Source organism: Lycorma delicatula, chromosome 13 (genome assembly GCF_047948215.1).
Source record: "Lycorma delicatula isolate Av1 chromosome 13, ASM4794821v1, whole genome shotgun sequence".
NCBI lineage: Eukaryota > Metazoa > Arthropoda > Insecta > Hemiptera > Fulgoridae > Lycorma > Lycorma delicatula.
In genome coordinates this window covers 1,029,202-1,045,602 of record NC_134467.1, presented here as the reverse complement: position 1 = coordinate 1,045,602, position 16,401 = coordinate 1,029,202, and the positions used below count along the sequence as shown (strand labels likewise).

At 39.3% G+C, this 16,401-nt stretch overlaps 1 protein-coding gene across 3 annotated transcripts in view; it reads right to left on the bottom strand.

Annotated features, from left to right (window-relative positions):
- Window positions 1-16,401, bottom strand: part of EcR (Ecdysone receptor) — a 481,482-nt gene that overhangs the window by 260,777 nt on the left and 204,304 nt on the right. The gene's annotated exons all lie outside the window — the stretch shown is intronic.

The following is a 16,401-nucleotide window of genomic DNA, read 5'->3' as shown; positions in this document are numbered from 1 at the left end:
TTTAAATAATTTATATCGATGTCTTTTTTTTGTCGCACCTACATCCACGATCGCCCGTGTAGGACCATCGTTTTTAAGAATATAGTTTATTTAAAGAATAAAATAAACAGTTTGGCGGCTCACGGTAATTTTATCGTTTTGACGATTTTGGGGAGCCGAACCTCTTCTCTTTCCTCCGACCTAGTAATCGGAACAAATCATGTTTATCGGACTAGAAGAACACGGTTTACCAAACCCCATCGAGTTCTCTCCTTGCAGAACTATTTCCTAATATAATTTCTTCGGTGAATACCAAAAAAATGATCCCTTAGGGTTTACCTACATCTGTCGAATGCTATCGCGCGGGATATCGCTTCACGAATGAAGAAGAGCATTTGTTCAATCTCTAAACGAAAAATACATTCCGAAGGAGCATTTTGCAAACCGAAGGAAAATGTTCGTTCGAAAATTTACTCCCGTCACGATTAAAAAAATTCCGACTCGCCGAGGGACTGTGATCAAAAAGGAAATTGCTATCGCGACTATATCCTTCGACCGCGGGTCATTTAACAGGCGCTAAGGTATCCATTCTTTTCGGTTTTCATTCTACGGATGGAGGAGAGATTAGTTTAAATTTTGGAGAAGTATAGGGCTAGGCTATCGCATCCTCGCGGAGGTCCGGTAATTAATAGCAGCCTTTCTGGTGACCGCTTTCTTGACGTAATAAACACGACGATTTAATCGCCAAAGGACTCCAACAAACAAAATTTAAACCGTTTCAGTTACGACGGTCTTATTGTCGATCCCAAAATAAAATTTTTTTAGCAAATCTTTAAAAATATTATCGACCAAATCATCGGTCGTCATACGAACTTTATTACGTTTACAATCAGACATGAATTCTATACGTTAAGTAACGCAGCGATAAATAAATTGTACGGCATATGCGTTATCGTAAATACATAAAAAGAAAATTAAACAGAAATAAATTATCGTAGATTAAAGAAATATTTCATATATTTTCTAGTATTAAAAGACGATAAAACCGTAACGATTACAATAACACGCACAAAAAAAGATAACATAATAGAATAAATACTACGTCAACGTCATTCAACGACTAATGGAAATTTTAAAATTACGCGATAAAAACAAATATAGTCCTAGAACTAAAACCCTTCTCATTATCACTTCCCGAAACAGTGGAATAAGAGCCGATTCATGCAGCCGATATTATAGCGATGACTTAAGTCGTACTGTATCCCTTATGTTCTTATGGCACTTCATAAACATTTCTTCAAACTTTCCTATCCTTAAAATAAACACCGCAGCGATCTTTTTATGACAAGTCAAAGTTTACTTATTTATTAATGATAACTTCAAAGCCTGAAGTCGATAAGGCCAAATTAGTAAAAATAAAACAGACGTTAAAACAGATTGAAAAAACTGAACTAATTTTTTCTTTTTTTTACCGGCACAAAATTAAAATACCTATTTCAGATCGCCGATATGAAATACTAAATATTTATTGACTTGAATAGTGCTGTTTATTATTTTTCAAAAAAGTCGGTTTAATCTTTTATTAAAAATATTTCATCTATATAAATAAAGATAGTTCTAAAAAAAAAGAGAAAAACCTCTCATACGATGCAGGAGAAATACCGTTGGCGATAATAGAAACAAATGTAAATGAATAACATTACGTAACTGTAACTGCTCCAGCGAGCGAGTTACGATTTTCTAGAAATCGTGATTTTGTACCCCGTTATTTATCGTCATAATTTTCAAATTTTATTCTGGTTTTTATTTTACCTTTTTTCCCTTAATTCAGTCCTGGTCACGATAAAAGCTAAGATTTTACAGTGCATTAAAGGTACAGTTAAAACAGTATCTCTATTACAATACGTTGAGCTATTTGCGCTCTCTTTTTTAAATGTCGATAAAGTTAAGCTATAATTCCGTGATAAATTAGAAAACTATTTCCACACTTAAAAAAAAAAGTTAAAAATCGATAAATTAGTCGAAGATAAAAGTTCGGAAGGATGATCAGGGATAGAATTTTTTACGTCTGACCTACTCGTAAGATTTTGATACGGTTTCCGACCGGATAAAGTGAAATTTCAAGCTATACGATTAAAAAAACATAAAAAATAAATTCGTCAGGTTTAAAAAATATAAAACAATCAAGAACGGGAGATGCTTTATTTTTTCGAATGACATTTTCAACCGTGTTATTTCTTATAACTTCGAAATAAAAAAAAACCATAAATTCGATGTTTAAAAACATATATTTTAGTATTTTTTGAGTCGCCTCTAAAATTTGGAAATAGTAGAGGACTGAAGCGAGAATAGATCTGATCAAAAAATAACCGAACGTTTTAATTACGCGCCAACGGAAGTATTTAGTAATATGTGATCGGCATCATTGTGTTCTGCATACCTTCCTCTGTGACCACGTGTTCTTGGATTGTTAATATCTCATTTAGTTTTTGTGTTATTATTATTTGAATGCAAAATGATTAAGTGTTAGTAGCCGTTTTTGTAACGTAAAATTTTTGGGAGCGACTATACAACGGGAAAAATAACCCAGAAACGTCTCGACTTTTAAAACAAGCTTACGGAGATGATGCTGCAATATTACTAATGGTTTTCACGATTTAAAAGCGGTCGTCGGTCGATTGACGATTGAAGATCACCCTCGACCAGGAAGGTCTTCGACTTCAACCGATGATACCCGCGTTCAGAAAATCAACGATCTGGTGCGTGCAAATCACCGATCGACTGTCAGGGAACTTGCAGAAGAGGTTAGCATCTCGATCAGATCGTGCCGTGACGTTTTGACTGAACGTGCATCGAGTCGCAGCAAAGTTGTTCCTCGTTTGAGGACCGAACAGCAGAAAAAACATCGAGTGGACGTTTGTCGGCGGCTTCTTGAACAACCCGATGACGATGAAACGTTGACGCAAAGTATCATAACGGGAGACGAAAGCCGGATTTACGGCTACCACATCGAGACAAAAGCTCGATCATCACAATGAATCGGGAAAGGATCTCCACGACCCAAGAAAGCACGGTCAGTCTCGATCCGATGTCAAAGTGACGCTCTCTGTTTTTTCGATTTTAGTGGAACTGTGCATTTTGAATTCTTTTCTCGAGGTGAAACAGAACCGTGTGAACTATCAAGACGTTTTATAACGGTTACGTAAAAAGATCCGCAAAAAAAGACCGGAGATGTGACGAGACAACTCACGGTTACTTCGCGACGACGATGAGCCCGCACAGTTGGCTTTGACAATTCGGCAGTTTTCTGCCAAAAATCAGGTGACTGTCCACCCTCAGCCTCCCTACTCGCCAGACCTGGCTCCTTGCGATTTTTTCTTTATTTCCGAAATTAAATTTGACGAAACGTCGCCGTTTTGAGACAATCGATGACATTAAAGAAAATTCGTCACAGACTCTAAATTTTATTTCAAATGAAGCTATCCAGAACCGCTTCGCGAAGCGGAAACACCGCTGGGAAAAGTGTGTGAATAGTAGAGGGGACTACTTTGAAGGGGACAAAGACCGATAATCTGTAAAATTAATAATAAAGATTAAAAAAAAAAGTTTGGTTATTTTCTGAACAGACCGCGTATTATGTCATTTTGCCAAACGGGATATGTTTATGAATTTAACTACTGTACCTTTAATCGGACATAAAATTCCCTAGAGGAACGGACAACATAATTCGTGAACTACCATGACCCGTGCCTTCTCTTTACTCGTAGTGTAAATGAAATCGTACTGCAAAATTTGCCGCGTTATATTTACCTTTAAAACAAAAAGCGGGGAATAACAACATAACAAACACGCGCATCGGAGTAGTTTTGAAATAAAGATTACAAATGATAACAGACACGCCGTTAACGAATAATTCTCATTCGCTCACCCTTACGCTGTCTTTCTTATTCCTTCTATATGTACTTATTTTTGCACACACAACAGTTAATGTACACTACGAAATAAATGCTGCAGTTAAACTTAATTTTTTTTAGGGTTTGATTACACCGGAGTATCGGTATACGGAGGGAAAGAGGTTTTTTTTCAACAGGGTCGGTAAGTATTGCTTAACGTAATGTTAGAGTGATAGCGGGGGGGGGGGGATGGAAAGGAAAGCGGTAGTGGTGATGGTGGTGGTTTTGACCTTGAGAATGTTGGCGCACGCGTCTACGATACCGCATGTCATTGCCCCAACGTGGTAGACGGTGCACCAATACAAATACACCAGCAACTTAGTAACACTACAGAAGTGTATGCGATATATAGATACGCGGCACGGAAGAGCAACTGCGTTGCGCTCAGAAGTGAAACGCAGTTGCCGTTTTATACATTACTGTTTTTTTAAGTTTAATTTATTTCCTTTTCTTGAATTTAAAAACAAAAAATCCCCCTCCTAGTGCAAATATCCTAAAAAATTATAATTACGCTTTAAATAATATATATTAAAGACCTTTATTACATTTATCTATAGGAATTTGACTTCAAAATGACCCGTCTTGCTTGATTATTACAATAGTAGTTCAACTAAAACGAATAAAACTAGGAACAATCTCGATTTAAATCCGACTGCTCGGTATCACCCAAAAACGGTTGAACCAATTCGAATAAAACTTTAAGGATGAATTAATTTTTGCTTACTTCGTTTAAATCAAGTTTGTTGCAGCGATATTCACGAATTCAGGAATAAACGTCACCGAAAACGATTAGGCTACATCAAATTATTAAAGATTAAAACCGAGTAATAGATAAACACCGTTGAAGTTACTTCGATTTTTATATAAAAATATCCTTTTCTACTAGAACGGATTCCGAACGGCTTCGGATTGGAGATTTTTTTGCGATTTACTAGTTAACAACCAATCGTCACACGGTTATGCTGCCCTGACACACGTTGCATCGCACAGGTCACACAATGTAAGGTTCGCCTCCCTTCTACAATCCGACTAAACTTTTAACATCGTAATAGCACCCGATTCTTTCTAAAACGCGTATAATCGTTACGCTTTTTCATCGACTCTTTATTGCACGTTCTGTACGAATCTTCTTTCGAACTCTTGCCGATTTCTTTCCGGCAATCGTTCGCCGAAACTTCTCGTGTCGCTTTCCCCGGGAATCCGAATGGAACATCATTTTGCCTACGTAACACATAACAAAAGAAAACCCTCCTGATCGCTAAAAATTGGAGAATCATTGAACGATGACAATCTGTCGTCGCTTTCCATCTGTAGATCGACCGGCCTTAATGCGAGAACACACGCTTATGCGAAGTACTTCTTAATCCGAGTAAGAAGTTCGTTAAGAACGGAATACAGTAAACGATTTGATCAGGGGGGAGTTAATTACCGTCATAGGGATATTTTCCATCAGGAAAGTCGTTCGTTATTTAAATTCTCATCGAGAATATAATTTACAAAAAGAATTTTGAATAGCTATCAAAAAAAGATAAAATAAAAGGTTTAGGAAATCGCTCTATTAAACCGTTCAAATGACCGACGGAAGATAATTTACAAAATTCGACGAGAAAAAAATGTACACGATCGAAATATTCCTTTAACTTATAATTTTTAACTCTACTAAAAAAGTAATTACGATTTAAACGATATCCTTCAGGTATACTTTAAAGAAACTAGCGCACGCTTAAAAATTAATTAATTTATATAAATTCGCCAACTCACGTAAAACGTTAGTAAAATTATAATTCGCAATTAAAAAAAATAAATAAAAAACAATTTAATGTGATTTATATTTTACGTTGTAAAGATGCAATAAACCAAAACTTATTAAAATAAAACATACACAAACGCACGCAAAGATCAATTGGAGGTGTGTGTAAAGCCAGTTATTTTTGCACGGATTTCAATACTAGATCGTGGATACCGGTGTTCTTTGGTGGTTGTCAAACCCAACCACACATCTCAGGAATGGTCGAACTAAGAATGTACAAGACTACACTTCATTTACACTCATACATATCCTCATAAGACTTATCATCCTCTGAAGAATTATCTAAACGGTTGTTACCGGAGGCTAAACAGGAAAAAGAAAGGAGGTGTGTGTAAGGGAGACATGATTGTCTCATCAAAGGAAAATCATGATTCTCCTTCTGTGACAATTACTTTCAATGGAAAAGTAAATAAATGTGTGTGTGTGTGTGTGTGTGTGTGTGTGTGTGTGTGTGTGCAGCACATTAGAAATGATTACTTAGTTTTCAACTAACGCATTTTCACTCATTTTTTTTTTTGTTTATTTAATCACGGTGACAATTTCATCGGTATTTTTTCTTCCCATTACGTCTTTCATTAGATACATTTCTTGCAAACGAATCAGATCCAACTCTTGGTTGATAAACCAGTTACAGACAGACTTTCTTATTCCTATCTAGCCTCCGGTAACTACCGTTTAGATAATTCTACAGAGGATGAATGAGGATGATATGTATGAGTGTAATTGAAGTGTAGTCTTGTACATTATCAGTTCGACCATTCCTGAGATGTGTGGTTAATTGAAACCCAACCACCAAAGAACACCGGTATCCACGATCTAGTATTCAAATCCGTGTAAAAATAACTGGCTTTACTAGGACTTGAACGCTGTAACTCTCGACTTCCAAATCAGCTGATTTGGGAAGACGCGTTAACCACTAGACCAACCCCGTGGGTTAGTTACAGACAGACTGCAAAAATGCGGTTTACACTTGGCCGACTTACCTCGTCATGTTAAGAGATTATTTGAATTGTGTTATCGATCGATCGGACTAATAGCCAACACGATCGGGCGATCTCACGAGTACTTTCTTTGCGATCGAATGAAGAGGTCGATCAATTCATCACGTATTTGCACACAAGACCTAATAAGAAAATGAAGAAGCTTCGACAAATATTAAGAGTAGTCCTGATGCTATAAGTTGGTGATCCGATAGCACAGATTCGTTGTGCTAATTTTTTTCAACAACAAACAGCGGCAAAACGAACATTTACTTTGAATACAAACATGTCATTACTTAATCGGTTTATTAATTAATAAATATTTTAGCGATAAATCATTTTCATATAAGAGTTGTTAATGTACTCGTAATATTTAATCTTTTATCGCGTTTTTAAGTATTTTGATATCGATATTTAAATTTGTTTCGACAATATTTTAGCGTAACGAACCAGCCTTCTTTTTAAAATCGCATCGTATTTTAGGCTTTTATTGTTTTCTATTGAATACTTACGTGAATTTTCTTAAAATTAATTTGTCCACAATTTTTGTTGTTGAAATCGTTTATCTGTATATCAAAAACTTAACAAAGGTAATCTAAAAAAGCGTTTTTTCGCATATTCAATTCTATTTTTATTTATTATGTTTTTATTTGGAGGGGAGAACAGCTTTATCAGAAACTACTAGAAATTTAGTTCTGGGGTCTAATTTATTCGATACTTAGGTTAAACGACAAGTAAACTGGTAGATCGTTTCCCCGTAATTTTGGTCCCGGTACGGCTTTATTTTATCTTTGAGGTAGAAACCGGAGATAAATACAAAGCTACTGCAAATGATTCATCGGATTTTAAAAATCTGTATTTAAAAGAGTAATATGCATAACATTGTGAACGATACGTGAAAATAAACAGAAACCGTCCGAGTTTCAAGTTAGGTTTAAAGCGGTCGCCTCCAAGTAACTGCACAAGCTTGGTTTCTAAAGTGGTGTCTATGCAACAGAAAGCGTTCTCTGTCTTAGAGTATGAGAAATGTTTCCGTTGTTACCGTGCAGCATTTATTTATTCTGGAGACGGTTGAAACAGAACCACCACACCGCCGAAGCGTTCTAAGATGGTATCGACAGTTTAAAGACACCGGTTGTTTGCGCAAAGGTAAAAGCACCGGACGCCCGAGCGTCAGGGCGAGTTTCGTTCGTAGCCCGAAAAAGTCGACTTGACGCGGTAGTAGTGAACTTTGTATTCCGCAGCCGACTGTCTGTCCGATTTTGCGTACTCGATTATTTCGACTGAAACCGAACCGAATAAAGTTATTACAAAGGTCACGACCGAATGACCTCGATAAACGACAAACATTTGTAACGACATGAAAGAAGCTATGGAGGATGACGATCTAGCTAAACGTTTCATTAGAACGGAAAGGTGAAAATCGCCATAACGTCAGGACACGGGGTATAAACAACCTAATTCTGTAGGACGTGAACGTAATTCCTCAAAACTTAATGTTTTCGGTGCAATTTCTAAAACAAAGGTGCACGAACAGTTTTCTTCTCGGAGATACCGTGACGGGTATTTCATGCCTCGATACGATCCAGTTGCGATCGTTTCCTCGATCGAAAGACGACTCCGGTATCTTCGTCTTCCAACAAGATAGGACTCCGCCTCATCGATACGCTGAAGTACGAGGCTTTCTGAACGAACTCCCGCGCCGCTGCTTCGGGAGATGCGCAGACGATGACTTAGCTCTTATAATGAGCTCCTAGATTTCCTGATCTCACATTTTGTGATTTTTTCCTTCAGGGGTACGTTAAAGACTGCGTTTACGTATCCTCACACCCGATAACTTCGGTCGAGCTACAGGAACGTATTACAGCTGCATTTATCACCATCAATAGAGATAGGTTAACGCGTGTGCGGACCGAACCGGACTACCGTACAGATGCGACTGCTGTGACGAATGGAGGCCGCATCTAACATTTACGAAGGTGTAATTGAAAATCAGATAGATTCTATTTTTATCAAACATTCATCATTTTATAAGGGTTGGAATTGACGGCTGAACTATTCCATTAAGACTGGCGGCGATAGGATCCTACAGCGGCCTCGGTCAACGAACAGACCCTTATGTAGTGGCCAGTCCGATGATCGGAGAGTGCCTGGAGCTGTCATGACCGCTGCTTCCGGGGAGCCGTCTGTTAAACGCAGGCGAAAACCCGGAAAAAGTGGTGGTCCTCTGACCTTAGCGTGTTGCGCGCAAGAGTTAGGTCCGCTAGGAGAAGATATCAGCGTTGCGCCTAACGAGGACTATCGTTGATGACGTGCGCGCTGAGCGTCTGCGGATCTACCAGCGCGTCCGTAATGAGTATGTTCGTGCCATCAAGGAAGCCAGACTCAAATTAGGACAAGGCTCCACGAGCGAGTTCCACCGCAACCTCCTAGCAGCTCGCAAAATCATGTTGCCGGCCAAAGCCGTTGCACATGCTGTCTAGTGTTCGTTGTGGGTTTGGTAGTCGTGACCGCACTTTAACATCTGTGGCGACTTACCAGGCGGTCCTCCATACTCTGTTTCCAGATGTTCCGGAGGGTAAAGCAGAGGTCGGCGGTAAGACGGGGGATATGCCCTTCCCTGAGGTACGGGCCGTGGATTCCGTTGATACAGACCGAGTGGTTTCTCGAATGGCACTGAAAAAGGCACCGAGGACTGACCAACTTGGGGTTGCTTCCCGACTTGTTGGAAAGTGGCTTTGGTGAGGGTGCTCATAAAATGAGGAAAGGATCCTACTGAGATCGGTAGTTATCGACCCATCAACTTCTTGTCGTTAATCGGCAAGTTGCTTGAAAGGCTGGCTGATTGTGGAACGGCTCTGGGAAAGCCTTGAGGTGAACTGTTTTCCAAATCGAGACAAGTATGGCTTCACAAAAAGGGTTGGAACCGAGGACTGCATCTTAAACGGTCTTGCCGAGGTGGAAAGCGCCGACTGTAAATATGTTTTGCCAATTTTTATAGACATAGAGGCAGCATTCCCTTCCTTGAGTTCTGTCCTCTATGAGTTTGAACGCCGCAATGTTCCCGTAGCCCTGCAGACCATGTATGTGACTATTTGTCTAACCGTACGGCTCTATTTAAGGATGCGCACCTAGTTGTAAAAAAATCCGTTACTAGTGGAAGTCCGTAGGGATCCGTTCTCGGTCCCCTGCTGTGGAACCTGGTATTCGACGCATTTCTGAGATTGACATTTCCAGAAGGGGTCACGGCCCAGGAATCCTGATGACTCTCTCCTTTTAGTTCGTGGTAGTTCTCCACCACAGCTAGAATTCCAGGCGCAGGTGGCCTTGTCAACTGCAGAGGGCAGATGACAAGGCCATGGATGGATATTCAAAAATTTCAAATTGTGCCCAGATGTTTATGCTTCTCAAGGGTGCAGAAAAATTATCTTACACTCGTAACCCACATATTAAACATAAAGGCTGTGTAATCAGCCGAGTTAGAGTTCATAAGTACCTAGAAGTTTTGTTTGATGAAATGTTCCTGTTTTGCAACCACATTAGACAAGTAGCGGCAGACGCCGTCTCAGTGATGCACAAACTTAGGAGATTAATCGGAAAGACTGTGGGTTACCGGGCTGTCAAATGTACATGGTATACCGAGCTGACTTCGAAACTATGTCCGCTTACGCGGCGCCCGTTTGGGCGCATAGGTTGGATACGAATAGAGCACTTCTTCAAAATTTACGCAGTGCCTAGCGCAGAACCTTAATTGTATATAGTGGTGAAAGTTCGGGCAGCAATGCGACTAACTGCGAAGAGGCCGGGGGCCGTGGTGTATTTGTGATGCGGTATCGAGCTGGGCTAGCACCGGAGCGGAACGGTGATCACAATGTACCGGATCTAAATTTCGTTCAGTTGCCCATCTACTGCCTGTGGAAGAGGCTGTAGAGCCTCGCGATGGAAGCATGGCAGCTGGAATGGGATACCACGACTAAGGGAAGTTCCTTGTATAAATTTATACAGGATTTAGGGGGATGGTATGCCTCGAGCTCGTTTTTAAGGGACGGGTGCTCACCAACCACGCTAACTTGAACCAATATCTGTTTCGGTTCCGTCTGGCAGCTGATGAGCTATGCGTCTGTAGGGAGGTCCAGTCAAACGAACACCTGATGTTTGATTGCCCTGCTCTTGTGGGGGGGAGGGGGGTCTATAGATCGTGCCACCCTGGAACTTAGAGGTCAAGTGGAAAATTGGCCACTCACAAGCGGCGAGTCAATGTGGCGACAGCCGCATTATCGGACCGTGTGGGAGTTCCTAAATGCGGTTGCTTTGTTCAACCGGCATCCATAATTTACTTAAGGGAAAGACTCTTGCAGGATTGCCGTGGGAAGTTAACCCCGAGTATGGCTGACCACCAGCCAATTATCATCGCGCCAAGCACTATAAAATAGTGGACAGGTACTTGCTAGCATTCAGCGACCTACCCGTGGCAGCAAATTGCTGTCTTGACGATATAAATTTATTTATTGAACTCATATATAATTTTAGTAGTTGACGGAGTGCGCCTACCCATGTTAGTTACATAAGGCAAGACAGCGGTTGGGACACGTAAGGCGGTGGTGTATGGTAAGCTTAGTCCGCTCACGCTGTTAGGTAAGCTGTAGCAGTTATTTAGGACACTGATCGCTAAACTGTTTCGAAGTTCAGTAGCCGTTTATGGCACAGACATTCGGTTTTTTTCTTAAGGGCGACCGGATGGGGCGGTGGCGGGAGAAATGCCAAGCAAACCAAAATTCATAATTTTATGTTACTAATTTTTTAAATACAGATTTTTTAAATCCGACGAATCTTTTGTAATCACTGTATATTACGTATTGCTATATATTTCCAATAACTCGAAAAAAAGTGTTTTTGAACATATATATCGGAAAATTTTCGTCTATTTAAATGAACCAAATTAGTTCCCAGTGTTCGCAGACACACACACACACACACACACACACACACACACACACACACACACACACACACACACACACACACACACACACACACACACACACACACACACACACACACACACACACACACACCTTACCTTTATATTTCCCTGAAATAAGGACATAGTCAGCTCTACTTGTATCCTGGAAGCATTTGCGTGTGTTTTGTTGCTTAATTTAATAAAAAATAATCCACTGGATTTCTTATACGAGCATTAAAATTTATTTAGAAACGTTGAACCGAATAAAATGTTTTTGCAATAGAACTGATAAAGCAGTTCAATCACTGCATCAAAGAAGACTTTTCAACATTTTTAACCGTTTAAGATTTTTTTCTTGGTAAAATCTTTATCGCCTTTAATTTAAACGGTCGATATAAGATAATTAAATTATTTACCAAAATGCCTTTTTTTTTGTTTTTCATACAAAATTAATATAAGATTTTGAAACGGAAAGGCGATCAGAATACAAAATAGGAGGAACTTTCTTCCAGAATGAAATAAACAATGACATTTTATTACGATTACCAAAAGTGTACACCCAACATTTTAATAACGTAAAAAACTTACCGTAAAAGGTAAATTTTAATTAACGACGCTTCTGCGAGTGAAACTCACCTGAAACAAAGAAAACGAAAAAGAACTTAAATTATACGTGTAAAATCACAAGCGCTAAGAATTAGAGGTTCAATTTTCTTTAATTGCAATCTCGGCTGCGTCGTGGGAAACGACCGGGCAAAATATAAGAATTTTCAGCCTTTCAAAATATGAAGGTTATTAACCGTAAAAGATTCTGAAAATAACAACAACAAATAATACAGGAGAATTGTCGTCGTTCAAAATCTTAATTTGGTATTTTGTTACCCAGTGATAAAAGGAAAAAATTGTGAGAGATTTTTGTTGTTTTAAAAACTAGAAACAATTCGACTACGTCGACTATGCGGCCAGTCGGTAGCGTCTCAGCCTTGCAAATTATCAATTCCATATTCCCGAGCAGAGGCTTCAAGCTGTTACGATAAATTTATTATCTAAAGAAAATAAACAACACAAAACGTATTTTAAAGCATCTCAAAATACAGAAATTTACGTAGTAAGGTTAAAAAATTTACCTACCGCTGAGATTAAGGTCGAAAAGTAACTCCGATCTAACGCCTAAGACGGAAGAAAAAAAGTATTTTCCGTCGATAACTTAAGCAGTAAGACGTTAAATAGGACTTAATTTAAGAAAGTGCATTTTCCTATAATGATATAACGATTGTATCGCCTCACTCGGACAAAAGTTATTTTGTAAGGCCAAGATATAAGGGTAAAACAATTTACGGTCAGAAAATTTTGTAATATAAATTATTTTCGGGTGGGGACTCACAATAGGTCGATAAATTTAACGACTTCTGTGCGATCGAGATCTTCGTTTAGAGTTTTACCTTATTCACCTTTTATTTACCTCTATTACGCACCGCTGAAAAGATTTATAAACATACAATATTCTACAGTAAGTTTCTCTCTTACTCGTTCGTGAAGAGATCTTCTCTTCACTGCGACCGATTTTCCAAATCTCTTTTAGAACCAATATTCAAAATCGACCAGACCTCGATAATGCGTCCGCATTTCTACCGAACAAAAATCTCTGTTGCGAACTTAATCGGCCGAATAAATATTTATTAATATACAAGTAATTTTTATCGTTCTCTCAAAACGGGAACGGATTCCTGTCGGCAAGTGTACGTTTGAAGAGAAACATTTTTTATTCGGGATGATGCCTTATTCTATCTGAAATTCACTCCTGGATGTTCAAGCGTTTTTGGATTTTTACACAAATTTTCCGAATTATTATTCGATCGATAAGTTTTAAACACAGAAAATGTAATATCGTAGCTCACTCGGGCCGACGGACGAATTACAACAGGAAAAGTCTATCGTAATCGTCCGTTCGTTTCGATCGATCGTATGTAACGAAACGAACTACTTTTAAAAGTAGACGCCATCGTCGTTAATCATAAAACAACACTATAAGCGCGAGGGTAAGTCGAACGACGCACTCGATTAAGAGAGATAATTTTTCAAAAAAGAATAGCGAATCGTAGCGACATCCGTACGCTTCTGAATCCGAGCGGAAAAATACCGAGTAAAAGCTTCTCCGGTCGGGGAAAATTGAGGACTTGACCGTCAGATAAAAAGATGTCGACGATGTTTCGGTATACCGAATCACAATCTATTATGATATTCTGAAAGAGCGACATATCATCATAAATATATTTGAAGCGAAATGATGCCTGAGACACAAAAATAAATAGGAAAAGAAGATATTATTTTCGACGCGTTGCGCTTCCTTATATATTATATATAATCGACGATTGAAAATGTTAAAAAATTACGTCTCGACACGAGGCTATTACGTCCACCTCGTAAAACGAACCTCGCCTGGTAAGATATGTTTTCGTTCGCGTTCCTCTAAGAGTCGTACCGCGAATGACGTTAGAAAAGTACAAATAATTAAACGAAAATCGTATTAAACTGGCTCACACTTTCACGTAAAGAATTTCTTCTGTCGGGGAGTGCAAATTGCATTGCTATAGCCAAGTTTTACGTCGAAAAAAACTAATTCGGATTAATTTATTAAACAAACCAAGAAGTATTAAAATGGAAGTTCATTTATCTCTTCATTAACGACACGATAGCGGATAGTGTTGAATTTTTAAGTTCAAAAAAAAGTCGCTACAACATCGATTTTCTTCTGGAAACTAAAGAACCACTAGAAATCGACAAATGTTTCCAAAAGGTAGATATCCTCGATTAGCATCAAAATTATTAGCTATCACGAAACATTTAATTTAAATGTAATTTAACCAAACCTCGCACGCAGAATATTATTAAGTAAACGAAATAAAATCCATAAAAATAGTGTGTGTGTGTGTGTGTGTGTTTGTGTGTTGTTTTTTGTTACTTAAAACTATTAAATTTTATGAATAATTTCTGAAAGCTATTAAATAAACGGTACTAAATACAGAACGTGGTGGTAATTTAACTTTCTTTTTAAGAAAGAGGAGTAAAAGAAAAAATGAATTAAGATTACGGACAGGCGGCTTACAAGCCTTGACCTTTCAGTGTAGCCGACTTGCGAGGAGTGAAAGTCAATCCACTGTGTGTGTGTGTGTGTGTATATATATATATATATATATATATATGTGTGTGTATATATATACACACACACAAATCCGACGACTACTTCTAGTGTCCGTTCGATTACATCTCTATAGACTAACACATTTATATTAGTCTACTCGAAACGGAATGAGGATCGGATCGCTCTTGTCACCATACATCTTTCTTTAACAAGCACACGCGCGTATACAAACGCTAAATAGTTCTTCGGCTTTAATAATAAACAGACCGTTCAATTATTCTTTCTTCTTCTAGTATTACAAACAATATAATGTAATAAATTTGCTACAATGATTATAATACTGATATAAACGAACAGGAAAATACTATGTCTTGACTCAAAATAAGTGAAATAAAATTAATGGATACAATTTTTAATTACGGGTGTAATACAAAAAAAATGTCGTGATAGTCAAGATACAACGATGAATTACTAACCGGCATCCTAGACACCTGCAGAGCTTGCTCCGATCCCATCTACATCCTTTAAAATTTAAGGAGTGCCCGGCGCAGAGCCTTAATTGTACGCACTGGTGTTTTTAAAACAACCTCCTACGAGGCTACCACAGTATTGGTAAAGGCTCTCCCAATCGATTTATAGGTGGAAGATCGGGCAGCCGTATGGGGGTTGCGAAGAGGACCAGAGGCCGAGGTATTTGGGATGCGGATTCGAACCGGGCCAGTACCAGCGCGGAACGACGATCACAATGCACCGAATCTAAATTTCGTTCAGTTGCCCATCTCCCGCCTGCGGAAGAGACTGCAAAGCCTCGCGATGGAAGCACGGCAGCTGGAACGGAACACCACGACTAAGGGAAGATCCGTGTATAAGTTTATACAGGATTTGGGGGATAGTATGCCTCGAGCTCGTTTTTAAGGGCAACGGGTGCCCGGATGATTACCAATCACGTTAATTTGAACCAATATCTGTTTCGGTTCCGCCTGGCAGCTGATGACCTGTGCGTCTGCAGGGAGGTCCAGAGACCGGGCCACCCTGGAACTTAGAGGTCAAGGGGAAAATTGGCCGCTGACAAGCGGCGAGTCAATGTGGCGACAGCCGCATTGTCGAGCCGTGTGGGAGTTCCTTGATGCGGTTGCTATGTTCAACCGACATCAGCAGTTTGCTTAAGGAAAAGACTCTTACCTCATTGCCGTGGGAAGCTAACCCTGAGTATGGCTGACCACCAGCCGATTAAGGCTCCAATTGCTATAAAATGGTGGACAGCTATTTGCTGGCATTCGGCGGCCTAGGCGTGACAGTGAATCGCTGCCTTTACGGAATAAATTTTATTATGGATGTCATATATATTTTTAGTAGTTGACGGGGTGCGCCTACCCGTTTTAGCAAATATATGACAAGTGAGCGGTTGGGACACGTAAGCCGATGGTGTGTGGCACCGCGCTTACTCCGCTCACGCTTTTACGTAAGATCTAGGAGCTATGTTAGGATTTTGTTCGCTAAACTGTTCGAGGCTCAGTAGCCGTTTGCGGCACAGACATTCGGTCTTATGCTTTTGGGTGACCGAATGGGATAGT